The sequence below is a fragment of the Macaca nemestrina genome, chromosome 9 (assembly GCF_043159975.1).
Source record: "Macaca nemestrina isolate mMacNem1 chromosome 9, mMacNem.hap1, whole genome shotgun sequence".
Taxonomy (NCBI): Eukaryota; Metazoa; Chordata; class Mammalia; order Primates; family Cercopithecidae; genus Macaca; species Macaca nemestrina.
In genome coordinates, this window is record NC_092133.1 from 38788953 (window position 1) to 38807265 (window position 18313).

Genomic DNA, 18313 nt, shown 5'->3' on the forward strand with positions numbered 1-18313 from the left:
GCTTATCTAAGGTACCCAGAATACACAAGTTCATAGATACAGAAATTTTCTATGGGTTGTTATATGGGTGGTTGTTAGGAATAGGAGGAAATTGAGGACGGGTAGTTACTGTTTAATGATACAAAGTTCAGTTTTGCAAGATGAAAAGAGTTCTTGAGACAGTGATGTTGGTTACATAATAATTTGAATGTAATTACAGGTGCTAAAATATACACCCTAAATGATTAATATATTTAATTTTATGTTACATATATGTTACCACAGTTAATAAAATGTCATTCATGTCTGAAAAAAAGCACTACTTATATTATCCAGACATTAAAATAGAATCAGAATACTTAGTGTTTATTGAACAAAGCTACCCTGAAAATTATATTAAAATGAAGATGCAAAAGAGTGTAAAAGAAACCATTCATAGAGCATGTGCTGGTGAAAAGCTGTGCCCTCAAATACCTTACTCCTTGCAATTCCTTTTTATAGGCATCACCTCCAGAATCTACTTGATGTGGATGACTCTGACTTCGATGAACTGTTTTCCTGTGAGTAATTTCTCCAGTTTAGGCAGAGCTATCCATGGGAAGGCGAGTCTGATCAAACTACTTGACCATGATCAGAACAATCTGCCTCCCCATTTCATCATCAAACTGTAATTTTAAAAGCCCCACTTTAATTTAAAAAGCCCCACTTTCTGTCCATCCCCATAGCTCCTCCCTCGCCCACCAAAATGAGTCACTAGGGGCAGTGGTGGGCAGATGATTTCAGATATCCTGATCTCAATTCCCTGATCTCAGTACGTCTGCAAATTCTTTTTTTTTTTTCAACTTTTATTTTAAGTTCTGGGGTACATGTACAGGATATGCAGGTTTGTTACATAAATAAACATGTGCCATAGTAGTTTGCTGCAAAGATCATCGCATCACCTAGGTATTAAGCCCAACATCCATTAGTTATTCCTCTTGAAGCTCTGCCTCCCCTGGCTCCCTGCTCTGGGAGGCCCCAGTGTGGGTTGTTTCCCTCTATGTGTCCATGTGTTATCATCCAGCTAATACTTATAAGTGAGAACATGTGGTATTTTGTTTTCTGTTCCTGCATTAGTTTGCTAAGGATGATGCCTTCCAACTCCATCTGTGCCCCTGCAGAGGACATGATCTCATTCCTTTTTCTGGCTGCATAGTATTCCATGGTGTATATGCATCACATTTTCTTTATCCAGTTTACCATTGATGGGCATTTAGGTTGATTCCATATCTTTGCTATTGTGAATAGTGCTGCAATAAACATATACATGCATATATTTTTATAATAGAATGATATATATTCCTTTGATATATAATAGAATTATATATATATATATCTACTAATGAGATTGCTAGGTCAAATGATATTTCTGCCTCTAGGTCTTTGAAAAATCACAACACTGTCTTTCACAATGCAACCATTGTGAAACTAATTTACACTCCCACCAAGAGTGTAAAAGTTTTCGTTTTTCTCCACAACCTTGCCAGCATCTGTTGATTTTTGACTTTTTAATAATAGCCGTTCTGACTGGCATGACATGGTATGTCATGTATATCATTGTGGTTTTGATTTGCATTTCTCTAATAACACATTTATTATTAAGGAACTTTTCTTCACATATTTGTTGGCCGCATGTGTATCATATTTTAAGAAATGTCTGTTCATGTTCTTCACCACTTTTTAACAGTGTTGTTTGCGTTTTAAATTTGTTTAAGTTACATGTGGCTTCTGGATATAAGATCTTTGTCAAATAGATTGCAAAAATTGTCTCCCCTTCTGTAGGTTGTCTGTTCACTCTGATGATGGTTCCATTTGCTGTGTGGAAGCTCTTAAGTTGCATTAAATCCCAGTTGTCAATTTCTGCTTTTGTTGTAATTGCTTTTGGAGATTTCATCATGAAATCTTTGCCTGTACCTATGTCTTCAATGGTATTGCCTATATTTTCTTCTATGGTTTTTATTTTAAAATTATACTTTAAGTTCTGGGGTACATGTGCAGAATGTACAGGTTTGTTATATAGGTATTCACATGCCATGGTGGTTTGCTGCACCCATCAACCCGTCATCTATGTTAAGTATTTCTCCTAAAGCTCTCCCTCCCCTAGCCCTCCCTGTGTGTGATGTTCCCCTCCCTGTGTTCATGTGCTCTCATTGTTCAACTCCCACTTATGAGTGAGAACATGTGGTGTTTGGTTTTCTGTTCCTGTGTTAGTTTGCTGAGAATGATGGCTTCCAGCTTCATCCATGTCCCTGCAAAGTACATGAACTTATCTTTTTTTGTGGCTGCATAGTATTCCATGGCAATATGTGACACTTTTTCTTTATCCAGTCTATCATTGATGGGCATTTGGGTTGGTTCCAAGTCTTTGCTATTGTGAATAGTGCCCCAATAAACATACATATGTGTGTGTGTGTGTCTTTATAGGAGAATGATTTATAATCCTTTGGGTATATACCCAGTAATGAGATTACTGGGTCAAATGGTATTTCTGTGACCAGTGATGATGAGCTTTTTTTCATATGTTTGTTGGCTGCATAAATGTCTTCTTTTGAGAAGTCTCTGTTCACATCTTTCACCTATTTTTCATGGGTTGTTTGTTTTTTCCTTGTAAATTTGTTTAAGTTCCTTGTAGATTCTGGATATTAGCCCTTTGTCAGATGGATATATTGAAAAAATTAGGTAAGTTGCCTGTTCACTCTCCCATTGGGTAAGTTGCCTGTTCACTCTGATGATAGTTTCTTTTGCTATAGAGAAGCTCTTTAGTTTTATTAGACTCCATTTGTCAATTTTGGCTTTTGTTGCCATTAATTTTGGTGTTTTGTCATGAAGTCCTTGCCCATGCCTATGTCCTGAGTGGTATTGCCTAGGTTTTCTTCTGGGGTTTTTATGGTTTTAGGTCTTAAGTTTAAGTGTTTTATCCATCTTGAGTTAATTTTTATATAAGATGTATGGAAGGGGTCCAGTTTCAGTTTTCTGCATATGGCTAGCCAGTTTTCCCAACACTACTTATTAAATAGGGTATCCTTTTCCAATGCTTGTTTTTGTCAGGTTTGTCAAAGATCAGATGGTTGTAGATGTGTGGTATTATTTGTGAGGCCTCTGTTCTGTTCCATTGGTCTATGTATCTGTATTGGTACCAGTATCATGCTGTTTTGGTTACTGTAGCCTTGTAGTATAGTTTGAAGCCAGGTAGCGTGATGCCTCCAGCTTTCTTCATTTTGCTTAGGATTGTCTTGACTATGCGGGCCAAGACATAAATTTCATATGGAATTTAAAGTAGTTTTTCCCAATTCTGTGAAGAAGGTCAATTGTTGCTTGATGGGAATAGCATTGAATCAATTAATTACTTTGGGTGGTTTGGCCATTTTCACGATATTGATTCTTCCTATCCATGAGCATGGAATGTTTTTCCATTTGCTTTGTCTTCTTGAAGAAGTCCTTCACATCTCTTATAAGTTGTATTCCTAGGTATTTAATTATCTTTGTAGCAATTGTGAATGGGAGTTCACTCATGATTTGACCCTCTGTCTGTTATTGGTGTGTAGGAATGCTTGTAATTTCTGCACATTGATTTTTTTATCCTGAGAATTTGCTGAAGTTGCTTATCAGCTTAAGGAGATTTGGGGCTGAGATGATGGGGTTTTCTAAATACACAATCATGTCATCTGCAAACAGAGATGATTTGACTTCCTCTCTTCCTATTTGAATATCCTTTATTTCTTTCATTTACCTGATTGCCCTGGCCAGAACTTCCAAAACTGTGTTGAATAGGAGTGGTGAGAGAGGGCATCCTTGTCTTGTGCTGGTTTTCAAAGGGAATGCTCCCAGTTTTTGCCCAATTAATATGATATTGACATGTTGACTGTGGGTTTGTCATAAATAGCTCTTATTATTTTGAAATATGTTCCATCAATACCTAATTTATTGAGAGTTTTTAGCATGAAGAGGTGTTGAATCTTGTCAAAGGACTTTTTTACGTCTATTGAGATAACCATGTGGTTTTTGTCATTGGTTCTGTTTATGTGATGCATTACATTTATTGAATTGTGTATGTTGAACCAGCCTTGCACCCCAGGTATGAAGCAGACTTGATCACGGTGGATAAGCTTTTTGATGTGCTGCTGGATTTGGTTTGCCAGTATTTTATTGAGGATTTTCTCATTGATGCTCATCAGGGATATTGTCCTGAAAACTTCTTTTTTTCTTGTTTCTCTGCCAGGTTTTGATATCAGGATAGTGCTGGCCTCATAAAATGAGTTAGGAAGGTTTCCCTCTTTTTCTACTGTTTGGAATAGTTTCAGAAGGAATGGTATCAGCTCATCTTTGTGTTTCTGGTAGAATTCGGCTGTGAATTGGTCTGTTCCCGGACTTTTTTTAGTTGAAAAGTTATTAATTACTGCCTTGATTTCACAACTTATTTTTTGTCTGTTCAGGGATTTGACTTCTTCCTGGTTTAGACTGGGAGGGTGTATGTGTCCAAGAATTTATCCATTTCTTCTAGATTTTCTAGTTTATTCATGTAGAGGTGTTTATAGTATTCTTTGCTAGTAGTTTGTATTTCTGTGGGATCAGCGGTGATATCCCCTTTATCATTTTTTATAGTGTCTATTTGATTCTTCTTTCTTTTCTTCTTTATTACTCCGGCTAGTGGTCTATCTATTTTGTTGATCTCAAAAAACCAGGTTCTGGATTCATTGATTTTTTGGAGGGTTTTTCATGCCTCTATCTCCTTCAGTTCTGCTCTGATCTTAGTTATTTATTGTCTTCTGCTAACTTTTGGAATTTCTTTGCTGTTGCTTCTCTAGTTCTGCTAATTGTGATGTTAGGATGTCAATTTTAGATCTTTCCTGCTTTCTTTTGTGGACATTTACTGCTATAAATTTCCCTCTGCACACTGCTTGAAATGTGTCCCAGAGATTCTGGTACATTGTATCCTTGTTTTGATTGATTTGAAAGAACATCTTTATTTCTGCCTTAATTTCGTTACTTACCCCCCAGTAGTCATTCAGGAGCAGGTTGTTCAGTTTCCATGTAGTTGTGCAATTTTGAGTGAGTTTCTTAATTCTGAGTTCTAATTTGATTTCACTGTGGTCTAAGAGAATGTTATGATTTCCATTCTTTTGCATTTGCTGAGGAGTGTTTTACTTCCCATTATGTGGTCAGTTTTAGAAAAAGTGCAATGAGGTGCTGAGAAGAATGTATATTCTGTTTATTTGGGGTAGAGAGTTCTGTAGATGTCTATTAAGTCTAGTTGGTCCAGAGCTAAGTTCAAGTCCTGAATATCCTTGTTAATTTTTTGTCTTGTTGATCTGTCTAATACTGACAGTATGGTGTTAAAGTCTCACACTGTTATTGTGTGGGAGTCTATGTTTCTTTGTAGGTCTCTAAGAACTTGCTTTATCAATCTGGGTGCTCCTGTGTTGGGTGCATATCTATTTAGAATAGTTAACTCTTCATGTTGCATTAATCCCTTTAGCATTATGTAATTCCCTTCTTTGTCTCTTTTGATCTTTGTTGGTTTAAAGTCTGTTTTATCAGAGACTAGGATTGCAACCCCTGTTTTTTTTTTTTTGTTTGTTTTTTCTTTCCATTTGCTTGGTAAATATTCACCCATCCCTTTATTTTTAGCCTATGTGTGTCTTTTTCACATGAGATGGGTCTCCTGAATACAGCACACAGATGGGTCTTGACTCTTTATCCAATTTGCCAGCCTGTGTCTTTTAACTGGGGGCATTTAGACTGTTTCTATTTAAGGTTAATATTGTTATGTGTGAATTAGATCATGTCATTATGATGCAAGCTGGATATTCTGCCCATTAGTTGATGCAGTTTCTTCATAGTGTCAATGGTCTTTACAATTTGTTATGTTTTTGCAGTTGCAGGTACCTGTTGTTCCTTTCCATGTTTAGTGTTTCCTTCAGGAGGCACTTGTAAGGCAGGCCTGGTGATGACAAAATCTCTCAGCATTTGCTTGTCTGTAAGGAATTTTATTTCTCCTTTACTTACGAAGCTTAGTTTGGCCATGTATGAAATTCTGGGTTGAAAATTATTTTCTTTAAGAATGTTAAATATTAGCCCCCAGTCTCTTCTGGCTTGTAGGGTTTCTGCAGAGAGATCCACTATAAGTCTGCTGGGCTTCCCTTTGTGGGTAACCCAGCCTTTCTCTCTGGCTGTCCTCAACATTTTTTCTTTCATTTCAACCTTGGTGAACCTGACAATTATGTGTCTTAGGGTTGCTTTTCTCAAGGAGTATCTTTGTTGTGTTCTCTGTGTTTCCTGAATTTGAATGTTGGCCTTTCCTGTTAGGTTGGGGAAATTATCCTGGATAATATCTTGAAGAGTGTTTTCCAACTTGGTTTCATTCTCCCCGTCACTTTCAGGTACGCCAATGAAATGTAGATTTGGTGTTTTCACATAGTCTCATATTTCTTGGAGGCTTTCTTCATTCCTTTTTGTTTTTTTTTTTCCTCTAACCTTGTCTTCTCGTTTTATTTCATTAAGTTGATAATCATTCTCTGATATCTTTTCTTCCACTTGATCAATTTGGGTATTGATACTTGCATATGCTTCACGAAGTTCTTGTGCTGTGTTTTTCAGCCCCATCAGGTCATTTATGTTCTTCTCTAACCTGGTTATTCTAGTTAGCATTTTGTCTAACCTTTTTTCAAGGTTCTTAGCTTCCTTGCATTGGGTGAGAACATGCTCCTTTAGCTGAGAGGAGTTTGTTATTACCCACCTTCTGAAGCCTACCTCCGTCAGTTCATCAAACTCATTCTTCATCCAGTTTTGTTCCCTTGCTGGCGAGGAGTTATCCTTTTGAAGAAACGAGGCATTCTTGTTTTTGGAATTTTCAGCCTTTTTGCACTGGGTTCTCCCCATCTTTGTGGATTTCTCTACCTTTGGTCTTTGATGTTACTGACCGTCAGATGGGGTCTCTGATTGAACATGCGATTCCTTTCTGTTTGTTAGTATTCCTTCTAACAGGCCTCTCTGCTGCAGGTTTGCTGGTGTTTGCTGGAGGTCCACTCCAGATCCTGTTTTCCTGGGTATCACCAGCAGTGGCTGCAGAACAGCAAAGATTGCTGCCTGTTCTTTCCTCTGAAAGCTTTATTCCAGAGGGACACCTGCCAGATGCCAGCCAGAGCTCTCCTATATGAGGTGTCTGTCAGCCCCTACTGGGAGGTGTGTTCCAGTCAGGATACATGGGGGTCAGTGAACCACTTGAGGAGGCAGTCTGACCCTTAGCAGAGCTCAAGAGCTGTGCTATGTCATCTGCTGCTCTCTTCAGAGCTGTCAGGTGGGGACATTGAACTCTGCTGAAGCTGTGCCCACAGCCACCCTTTCCCCCAGGTACTGTCCTGGGGAGATGGGGGTTTTATCTATAAGCCCCTGACTGTGACTGCTGCCTTTTTTTTCAGAGATGCCCTGCCCAGAGAGAAGGAATCTAGAGAGGCAGTCTGGCCACAGTGGACCTGCTGAGCTGTGGTGGGCTCTTCCCATTTCCAACTTCCCAGTGGCTTTATTTACACTGTGAGGGTAAAACTGCCTACACATGCTTCAACAATGGCAGACATCCCTCCCCACACCAAATTTGAGCTTCCCAGGTCAACCTCAGACTGCTGTGCCTACAGCGAGAATTTCATGCCAGTGGATCTTTGCTTGCTAGCCTCTGTGCAGGTGGGACCCACCAAGCCAACCACTTGGCTCCCTGGCTTCAGTCCCCTTTCCAGGGTAATGAACGGTTCTGTCTCAATAGCATTCCAGGTGCCACTAGGTTATGGAAAAAAAGTGCAGCTAGCTCAGTGTCTGCCCAAATGACTGCCCATTTTTGTGCTTGAAATCCAGGGTCCTGGTGGTGTAGGCACTGGAGGATATCTCCTGGCCTGGGGGTTGTGAAGACCATGGGGAAAACACGGTGTCTGGGCCAGAGTGCATCATTCCTCATGGCACAGTCCCTCACGGCTTCCCTTGGGTAGGGGTGGGAATTCCCCAACCTTTTGCACTTCAAGGGTGAGGCGATGCCCCACCCTGCTTCTGCTGACCCTCCATGGGCTGCACCCACTATCCAACCAGTCCCAATGAGCTGACTCAGGTACCTCAGTTGGAAATGCAAAAATCACCTGTCTTCTGTGTCAATCTTGCTGGGAGCTGCAGACTGGAGCTGTTCCTATTCAGCCATTTTGCCAGAAATCCTCCATTTTTTTTACATTGGTAGAATATAAGCCTCATTGACAAAATGACAAAAGTCCTTGTAACAGGCATAATGGAGCATCTGGTATGTTAGAAGTGTTCTGGATCTTGATGTAAATGGTGTTTATGAAGGTTTATACATGTGTAAATATTCATTAATGTTTACACTTAATATCATTGCTCTTAACTGCATTTATTTTATATTTCAACAGTGCAAAAGAAAACATGAAAGAACTAAATATGCAAAAAAAAAAAAAAAAATGGCATACCAAGTATAGTGATGCATGCCCTAGCTTCTTGGGAAGCTGAGTTCTCTGAAAGTGGTATAATAGTAAATATTACTATATATTTATAGAAATAAATTCAAAGATAAATAATACCAGTATAACAATATAAAATATTTTAAAATATTAAATGAAAATTTTGCAACTAAGAATACACTAACTACAGTGAATTGCTTAATGAATGGGTTTAACACCAGATATTTCATAGCTACATAATTCATAAATTGGAAAATATATGAGAAAACAACACACCATCTTAAGAAAAAATATAGAGAAAAGGCAATGAAGTTTATAGAGCTTAGGGTGAAATTAGACTTCCCAAGGAGAGATTAGATAGAATGGAGAAGAAGCTATTGAACAGATAAGCACCTGTAATTTTTCAGAGCAGACTAAAGATATTGAGTTACATATTGGAGGAGAACTACGAGTCTGAAACAAGATATAAGAAAACATGTTTAGGGAGAAAGTAGTAAAAAAACTATAAAATAAATATTAAAGAAAGGTCCTAAAAATTGAAAGAGAACAAAGAGCATTACCTTTCAAAGTAGCAATACTATTGCTAACTTCTAAATAAAAGCAATGAAATTCAGAAGATGATAGAGTGATACAATCTAAATGCTAAAAGGAAATAACTGCCAGTCTATAATACTTTATCCAGCAAAGAAAAAATATTGTTTAATGGTGAAGAAAAGAAAACCAGACAGGACTTCAATAAGAAAATACAGTACTTGAACAATACTATAATCAGTTGGAATCTAACAAACACATGCAAAGCACTCCACACAAGTAACAAAATACATTTTTTTCAATGTATATGGAAACTTCTCCAAGATGCAACATATGTTAGTGATATATGAATCAAAAAATTATTTAGAGACACATGAAAAAATGCTCATCATCACTGGCCATCAGAGAAATGCAAATCAAAACCACAATGAGATACCATCTCACACCAGTTAGAATGGTGATCATTAAAAAGTTAGGAAACAACAGGTGCTGGAGAGGATGTGGAGAAATAGGAACACTTTTACACTGTTGGTGGGATTGTAAACTAGTTCAACCATTATGGAAAACAGTATGGCGATTCCTCAAGGATCTAGAACTAGATGTACCATATGACCCAGCCATCCCATTACTGGGTATATACCCAAAGGATTATAAATCATGCTGCTATAAAGACACATGCACACGTATGTTTATTGCGGCACTATTCACAATAGCAAAGACTTGGAATCAACCCAAATGTCCATCAGTGACAGACTGGATTAAGAAAATGTGGCACATATACACCATGGAATACTATGCAGCCATAAAAAAGGATGAGTTTGTGTCCTTTGTAGGGACATGGATGCAGCTGGAAACCATCATTCTTAGCAAACTATCACAAGAACAGAAAACCAAACACCACATGTTCTCACTCATAGGTGGGAACTGAACAATGAGATCACTTGGACTCGGGAAGGGGAACATCACACACCGGGGCCTATCATGGGGAGGGGGGAGGGGGGAGGGATTGCATTGGGAGTTATACCTGATGTAAATGACGAGTTGATGGGTGCTGATGAGTTGATGGGTGCAGCACAGCAACATGACACAAGTATACATATGTAACAAACCTGCACGTTATGCACATGCACCCTAGAACTTAAAGTATAATAATAATACAAAAATAAAAAAAATTAAAAAAAATTATTTAGGCAGACAGTGAGAGCACAGCAGTCCTCAGTAAGGTTTTCCTTTTAATGAAAAGCAGCCCCCAAATACTTTTGTTTTCCAGCAAATAACAGACTATAAAATGGACTTGCAGACATAGAGAAACAAGCTGGAAGCTTGCACCAGTGAATGCCATCAGTCGTGCCAATAAGGAAAAGCTACCTGGGACTGGGCATGTTCAAAATGTCAGCTCCATCTTCCCTTCTCTTTGCCAGACATATGTACAGTAAGGAGCAGGGAACATGGCATTAGTCAAGCAAAGATCCCATTTGCATAATAAGATGATTAGGATGGGATGGCCAGCTTCCCCATGCACTATGTAAACTTCACACCTGGTCCAACAAATCTGTGGGCCCTATGTAAATTAGACACTGCTTCCTCAAGCCTGTCTATAAAATCTGGTTCACTCTGCCATAGGACAGAATTCTTATTTGGTTGCCCCTCTCTCTCACAAGAGAGAGAGCCATTCTCCTTTCTCTTTCTTTTGGAAATAAAACTTCTACTCCTAAACTGACTCCTTGTATGTGTCCATGCCCTTAGACTTATTGTTGCAAGACGATGAACCTCAGGTATTTACCTTAGACAACAATGAAGCTTAATATTGGGGGCTCGTCCAGAATCCCAAGGTACTTTCGTTGGAATGTTGAATACAGGAGTGAACCTCAACTCTGTCCTTTCATTTCAAGGCTCTCAGCCTCCATTTTAGAATCAAATCATACCAAATACTGGGCTCCCTTCAGCCATTTCAAAATAATTACATGGCTGCCAGCTTTACAAGACTTGGGGGAGAGGCTTGCTGGGGAAAACATTTAGAATCCCCCAGTACCCACATGTTGCTAGGCATATTGGCCATGTTTGAACCAGTTTTCTTTCACAGAGTACCTAGCAATCACATGAGTCTGGAAAAAGTCCTGAAGCAGCTGAGGATTTCTGGCTGAAGCTACTCCCTGGTGTTATCCAAACGATTTGGACTGACCCCATCCTCTGACTGCCTGAGAGTGTCAGCAACAGGATCTCCAGCTTTCATATTATAATTTCCTCCATTCCTGTCTGCAACCACCATGTCTCACATCCTCTCTCTGTATGCAATGTTACAGGAATTTTACAGTTTGGGAAAGTAATCCTGTTAGGTAAGATCAGGAAATGTCATAGTAACTTAGGGCATAGCTCAAAGGAATGCCATCGTAATTTTCTAGGAACAGAGGGTCCCTCATCACAGTGAGGTCACTCTCTGCCCTTGGTCTGGAGAGCATATGACATTTCCAGGTAACTTTCTACCCTTGTCTGGAAAGCACATGGCATTTGAAGTTCACTCTCTGCCCTTGGTATGGAGAGCACATGACATGTCAAGGTCACTCTGTTCTCTTAGAGATCACATGGAATTTCAAGGTCAACAGTGCCACCTAGTGGAATGGGAATTTTCTCCATGAGGCACATGGTTGGTCCTCTGCTGAAACACTCTAGCCTCCAAATTCTTGTCCCTTTTTGTGCCCCTCAACAAGAGACCAGGCTTCATGCTCCTTCTGTGAATAGGAAAACTCAGCTGTCAACGATTAGGACTAAAATGTCCTCCAAAGACAAATTTTAGTTTTGATACTATCTCATCAGCTAGAAAACTGTCAGTTTGTCCCTATGTTCTTTTAAGGCACCTATTCTGCCTCCAATTAGAATGGTACTTAAATAGTAAGGGGATTTTAAGTTCGGAAGTTAATCGGAACCATTCTCTAAGCGTAAACGCTTTAGCATGGGCCATAATAGCAGGATATAGAGTTCAATCTAACATGCACTATCCATTAAAGGAGCCTTGCTCAAATGCAAATATTATAATTTTTCCTGAGATCCATCTTTCTGGGAGCCACACAGGTCACATAAGTCTAGGAAATCACAATCAGAGGATTAGAGTCACATGGGTAAGCATGACTAATCTTAATTGCTTAGTTCCTCTGGTCCTGTATTTTTAAATGGCTGCAGGGTTGCAAGCATGCAGCCATGGGCAGCACTTTAAAATAAGGTGCCGGGACCCAGGAGCCAAGGAGGAAAAGCAGTAGGTGGGATATGCCACCACCGTCTTCCCCTCCACCCTGGGTCACACCAATAGGAAGGAGAATAAAGGGACATCTTTTTCATGCTTTCATTTCTAGATGAGTAACAGATCATCTTTGGCCTGTACTCCTCTGGAGTACATTCCAAAACACTGGGACTCCTTTTACCCTGAGATATGAAGAAAAGTGGATTTTTTTTTTCCACAAAGGTGTGGCCTTCTTACCCACTTGAAACAGCCTGACCTGTGGAAAGGACCTTTAATTTAAATATTATCCAACAATTAGATATTTTCTCCAGGTGGGAGGGAAAATGGCCCAAGGTCCATTATATACAGGATTTCTTTGCCCTGTGAGAAAACCCAGACCTTTGCAAGCATTGCACAATTCACCCAGTCCTTCTAGCAATCATATCAGGAAGGCCCAAAGGGAATGATTCCCCAAGACTAGAAAAGCAACTTCCAGGGTGTATTAGTCTGTTTTCACACTGCTGATAAAGACATACCCAAGATTAGGCAATTTACAAAAGAAAGAGGTTTAATTGGACTCACAGCTTCATGTGGCTTGGGAGACCTCACAATCCTGGTGGAAGGCAAGGAGGAGCAAGTCACATCTTACATGGATGGTATCAGGCAAAGAGAAGAAGTTATGCATGGAAATTCCTCTTTTTAAAACTATCAGATCTCATGACCCTTATTCACTATCACAAGAACAACACAGGAAAGACCTGCCCCCATGATTCAATTACCTCTCACCAGGTCCCTCCCACAATATGTGGGAATTCAAGATGAGATTTGGGTGGGGACACAGCCAAACCATATAATTCCACTGCTGGTCCCTCCCAAATCTCATGTCCTAACATTTCAAAACCAGTGATGCCTTCCCAACAGTCTCCCAGAGTCTTAACTCATTTTAACATTAACTCAAAAGTACAAGTCTAAAGTCTGAAGTCTCATCCAAAACAAGGCAAGTCCCTTCTGCCTATGAGCCTGTAAAATTGAAAGCAAGTTAATTACCTCCTAGATACAATGGGGGTAGAGGCATTGCATAAATACAGTCATTCCAAATGGGAAACATTGGCCAAAAAAAATGGGCTTCAGGCCCCATGGAAGTCTGAAATCCAGTGGGGCAGTCAAATCTTAAAGCTCCAAAATGATCTCCTTTGACTCCATGTCTCACATCCAGGTCACACTGATGCAAGAAGTGGGTTCACAATGTCTGGTCAACTTCACCCATGTGGCTTTGCAGAGTAAAGTCTCCTTTCTGGCTGTTTTAATGGGCTGAAGTTGAGTGACTGTGAATTTTCCAGGTGCATGGTGCAAGCTGTTGGTGGATCTACCACTCTAGGGTCTGGAGGAAAGTAGACCTCTTCTCACAGCTCCACTAGGTGGTGCCCCAGTAGGGATTCTGTGTGTGGGCTTATTCTTCTGCACTGCCCTAGCAGAGGTTCTCCATGACAGCTCCATCTCTGCAGCAAAATTCTGCCTGGACATCCAAGCATTTCCATACATTTTCTGAAATTTAGGTGGAGGTTCCCAAACCCCAGTTCTTGACTTCTGTGCACTGGCAGGCTCAACACAATGTGGAAGCTGACAAGGCTTGAGGTTTACACTCTGAAGCCACAGCTTGAGCTCCTTATTGGCCCCATTCAGTCATGACTAGAGTGGCCAGGAGGCAGGGCACCAGTCCCTAAGCTGGACACAGCATGGGGAACTGAAGCCCAGCCCAAAAAACCACTTTTTCTTTCTGGGACTCTGGACTTGTGTTGAGAAGCACTGCTGTGAAGACCTCTGAAATGCCCTAGAGACATTTTCCCCATTGTCTTGGGGATTAACTTTTGGCTCCTCATTACTTATGCAAATTTATGCAGCTGGATTGGATTTCTCCTCAGAAAATGGGATTTTCTTTTCTATTGCATTGTTAGGCTGCAAATTTTCTGAAGTTTTATGTTCTGTTTCCTTTTAAAACTGAATGCCTTTAACAGCACCCAAGTCACCTCTTGAATGCTTTGCTGCTTAGAAATTTCTTCTGCCAGGCAACTTAAATTATCTCTCTCAAGTTCAAAATTTCATAAATATCTAAGATAGGGGCAAAAAGATGCCAGTCTCTTTGCTAAAACATAACAAGAGTCACCTTTGTTCCAGTTCCCAACAAGTTTATCTCCATCTGAGACTACCTCAGCCTGGACCTTATTGTTCATATCACTATCAGCATTTTTGTTAAAGCCATTCAACAAGCCTCTGGAAGTTTCAAACTTTCCCACATTTTCCTGTCTTCTTCTGAGTCCTCCAAACTGTTCCAACCTCTGCCTGTTACTCAGTTTCAAAGTTACTTTCACATTTTGGGGTATATTTTCTATAGTGCCCCACTCTACTGGTACCAATTTACTGTGTTAGTTCATTTTCACACTGCTGATAAAGACATAGTTGAGACTGGGAAGAAAAAGAGGCTTTAATGGAATTACAGTTCCATGTGGCTAGGGAGGCCTCATAATCATGGAAGAAGGCTAGGAGGAGCAACAGGCCAAAAAGGCTTGTGCAGGGAAACTCCCATTTTTAAAACCATCAGATCTCATGAGACTTATTCACCATCACAAGAACATCACAGGAAACACCTGACCCTATGATTCAATTACCTTTCACCAGGTCCCTCTCATAACACCTGGGAATTCAAGATGAGATTTGGGTGGGGACACAGCCAAACCATATCATGGAGAAATCATCTGCGGCAGCTATTGGGTGTTATAACCCTTCTAACCCCCTTACCTGGGGCAACCTCATACTGCACCACCAGCTCCTCCACCCCCACCATCTTCAAAATTCCCCATTTCCTCACCTTCACACTTATGCCTACAGGAAATGCCCAGCAGAGGTGATGTCATGAGGGTTCAAGCTGCCTTCTTATTGCAGGACCTTAGGCAAATAAAGGGAGACTTAGGCGGATTTTTTGTGACACTGTTAGGTATATAGAAGCTTTCCAAAACTTAACTCAGGTGTTTGACCTCTCATGGAGGGATGTTATGCTGCTCCTAAGCCAAACCCTAACCACAGCGAAAAGCAGGAAGCTCTGCAGGCAGCAGAGAAATTAGGAGATTAGCAGTATGTCTTCTATAGTAGGCCAAAAAGGAAAAGAGAGAATAGGGAAGGTGAAGAAATAGGGGAAAAACCATTCCCAATAAGAAGAGAGGCAATATGTCTTGACAACCCTAATTGGAACTTCAGTGACACCACAGATGAATGAAAAAGAAAACAGTTTCTAATGTGCATATTGGAGGGCCTACAAAGAATTAGGACCAAAGATCTTAATTACTCTGAACTGTCCATGATAGACCAAAAGCCAGATGACAATCCCACAGCCTTTATGGAAAGACAGAGAGGCACTAATAAAACACACCTCCTTAATCCCCAATTCAGTTGATGCACAGCTCATCCTAAAGGACAAGTTTATTATACAGGAATCTCCTGATATTAGAACGAAACTACAGAGGCAGGTTATAGGATCAGATAGCACCTTGAAGAACCTCCTGAGGGTGGCCACCATCGTTTTTATCATAGGGACCAGGAGGAGGTCCAGGAGAAAGAGAAGAAGTGAAAGAGAAGAAAAGAGGCTCTAGTAACTGCTTTGGAAACTTTCAAAGTCCAGGATCCCTGAGGTGCATCCATTAGTGGCTATCAGTGCAAGTCAGGGCACTTTAAGGAGTGCCCAGGCAGCAAGAAGAAACCACCATGACCCTGTCCAGAATGTGACAAGGATCACTGGAAATTGGATTGTCCCTTGAGATAAAGGTTGCTGGGTTCAGAACCAATCTCACTGGGCTGATGTGTCCTGGGGCTCAAACCTCTGGCTCCAGGAGCTCAAACTGCCACTACAGCACAGGAGCACCAGGTGATTCTGGAAATTGAAGGAAGAAAAGTACACCTCCTTCTGGACACTAGAGCAAGCCTCTCTCTTCTCATTTCTAATCCAGGCTTCCCATCTTCCCATAACTGTGAGGGGCATCTCAGAAAAAACTCTAATCTATATTTTTTCTCAACCCCTTAGTTGCAGTTGGGAGGAACCTATTATTTACACATGACTTTTCAATCAGACCTGAAAGTCCCACTCCTTTATTAGGTAGAGACATTTTGGTTCACATGGGCGCCACTATCCTTATAGCTCCAGGACAAACTCTTTGTCTCCCCCTGGTGGAAGCTAATATCAATCCAGAAGTGTGAGCAACCCAAGGAAGAGTAGGTTGAGCAGTAACCGCGAGTTCAGTCCAGATCCATCTTAAGGATCCCATTTATTTTCCCAACTGAAGATAATACCCCCTAAAGCCAGAGGCTAGGAAAGGGCTAGAAGCCATTATTAATAACCTGAAGATGCAGGACCTTTTCAAACACTGTAACGCCCCTGCAACACCCCAATATTAGGAAGGCAAAATCCCAATGAGGAATGGAGACTACTTCAGGCCTCTGCCTCATTCATGAGGTGGTAGTCTCAATTTATCCAGTAGTACCTAATCCCTATACCGTGCTGACCCAAATACTTGAGGGAACTAAATGATTTCCAGTCCTAGATTAAAAAAAGGCCTTTTTCTATATACCATCACATCCTGACTCAATACCTGCTTGTCTTTGAAGATCCCTCTGACCAAATTGCCCAGTTAACATGGACAGTGCTGCTTAGGTATTTTGAGATAATCCTCTTTTGTTTAGACAGGCTCTATCAAAAGACCTCTCTGAGGTTTTCCATCCTCAGTTCAGGGTCTTGCAACATGTAGATGATATACCGCTCTGTGCCCCAACTGAAGAAGCTTCTAAGAAAACCACTGAAGTTCTTCTTAATTTATTAGCTGACAGAGGATATAAGGTTTCAAAATCTAAGGCCCAGCTTTGAAAAATCTCAGTGAAGTACTTGTGTGTAGTGCTGTCTGAAGGGACCAGAGCATTAGGGGAAGAAAGGATTAAGCCTTATTTATTCCTTTTCCCTCCTCAAAACCCTAAAGCAATTAAGAAGATTTTTGGGCATTATAGGATTTTGCAGGCTATGGATACCTGGGTATGGTGAGATAGCTTGTCCTCTATATCACCTCATAAAAGAAACTCAAGTGGCTAAAACTCATCTCTTAAACTGGGAACCCAAAGCTCAAAAGGCCTGTAACCAGTTACAACAAGGCTTGCTTAAGGCACCTGTCCTCAGTCTTTTCATAGGGCCTTCATTCTGTATGTATCAGAAAGGAAGGGAATGACCCTGGGAGTTTTAATGCATGCCTGAGGACCAACTCAACAGCCAGAGGTTTATCTGAGTGAGGAATTTAATTTGGTGGCTAAAGGATAGCCAGCATGCCTCTGAGATATTGCCATGGTGGCCCTACTGGTCCCAGAAGCCTCCAAATTAACCCTGGGAAAGGATTTCACTGTTTACACCCCACATAATGTGGCAGGATTACTGTCCTCCAGGGGAACCTTTGGCTAACAGATAGCCAGCTCCTTAAATATCAAGCTGTCTTGTTAGAGAGTTCCACCATCCAGGTAAAAACTTGCTCTTGCCTAAACCCAGCCACTTTTCTCCCTGAGGAAACAGGGGAATCTGAGCATGACTTGAACAAGTTGTGGTACAGACCTATGCAGCCAGGGAGGATCTCAGAGAAACTTTCCTAGAAAATCCAGACTGAACCTTCTTTATAGATGGAAACTCCTTTGTGGAGCATGGAGTTCATAGGGTGGGATATGCAACAATCACTCTGAATTATGTTATTGAAAGTGCGTCTCTTGCTTCAGGCCTAAGCACTCAACTAGTTGAACTGATAGCGCTTACAAGAGCATTTGAATTAAGCAAGGGAAAGGTAGTTAACATTTACACTGACATCAAGTGTGCTTTCTTATTTCTCCATGCTCATGCTGCCATTCGGAAGGAAGGACACTTTTGTACTGCCAATAGATCTTCCATAAAATACCAACAGGAAATTAACAGTTTTCCTTCCACGAGAGTTTACAGTGATGCATTGTAAGGGACATAAGAAAGGAGTAGATATAATAGCCACTGGAAACATGTTAGCTGATCAGGCAGCCAAGTCAGCAGCAAGGA

The 18313-nt window shown here is 40.6% G+C and overlaps 1 long non-coding RNA gene across 1 annotated transcript in view; it reads right to left on the reverse strand.

Moving 5' to 3' along the window:
- LOC139356220 (uncharacterized) overlaps window positions 1-18313 on the reverse strand; it is a 138599-nt gene that overhangs the window by 32754 nt on the left and 87532 nt on the right. The gene's annotated exons all lie outside the window — the stretch shown is intronic.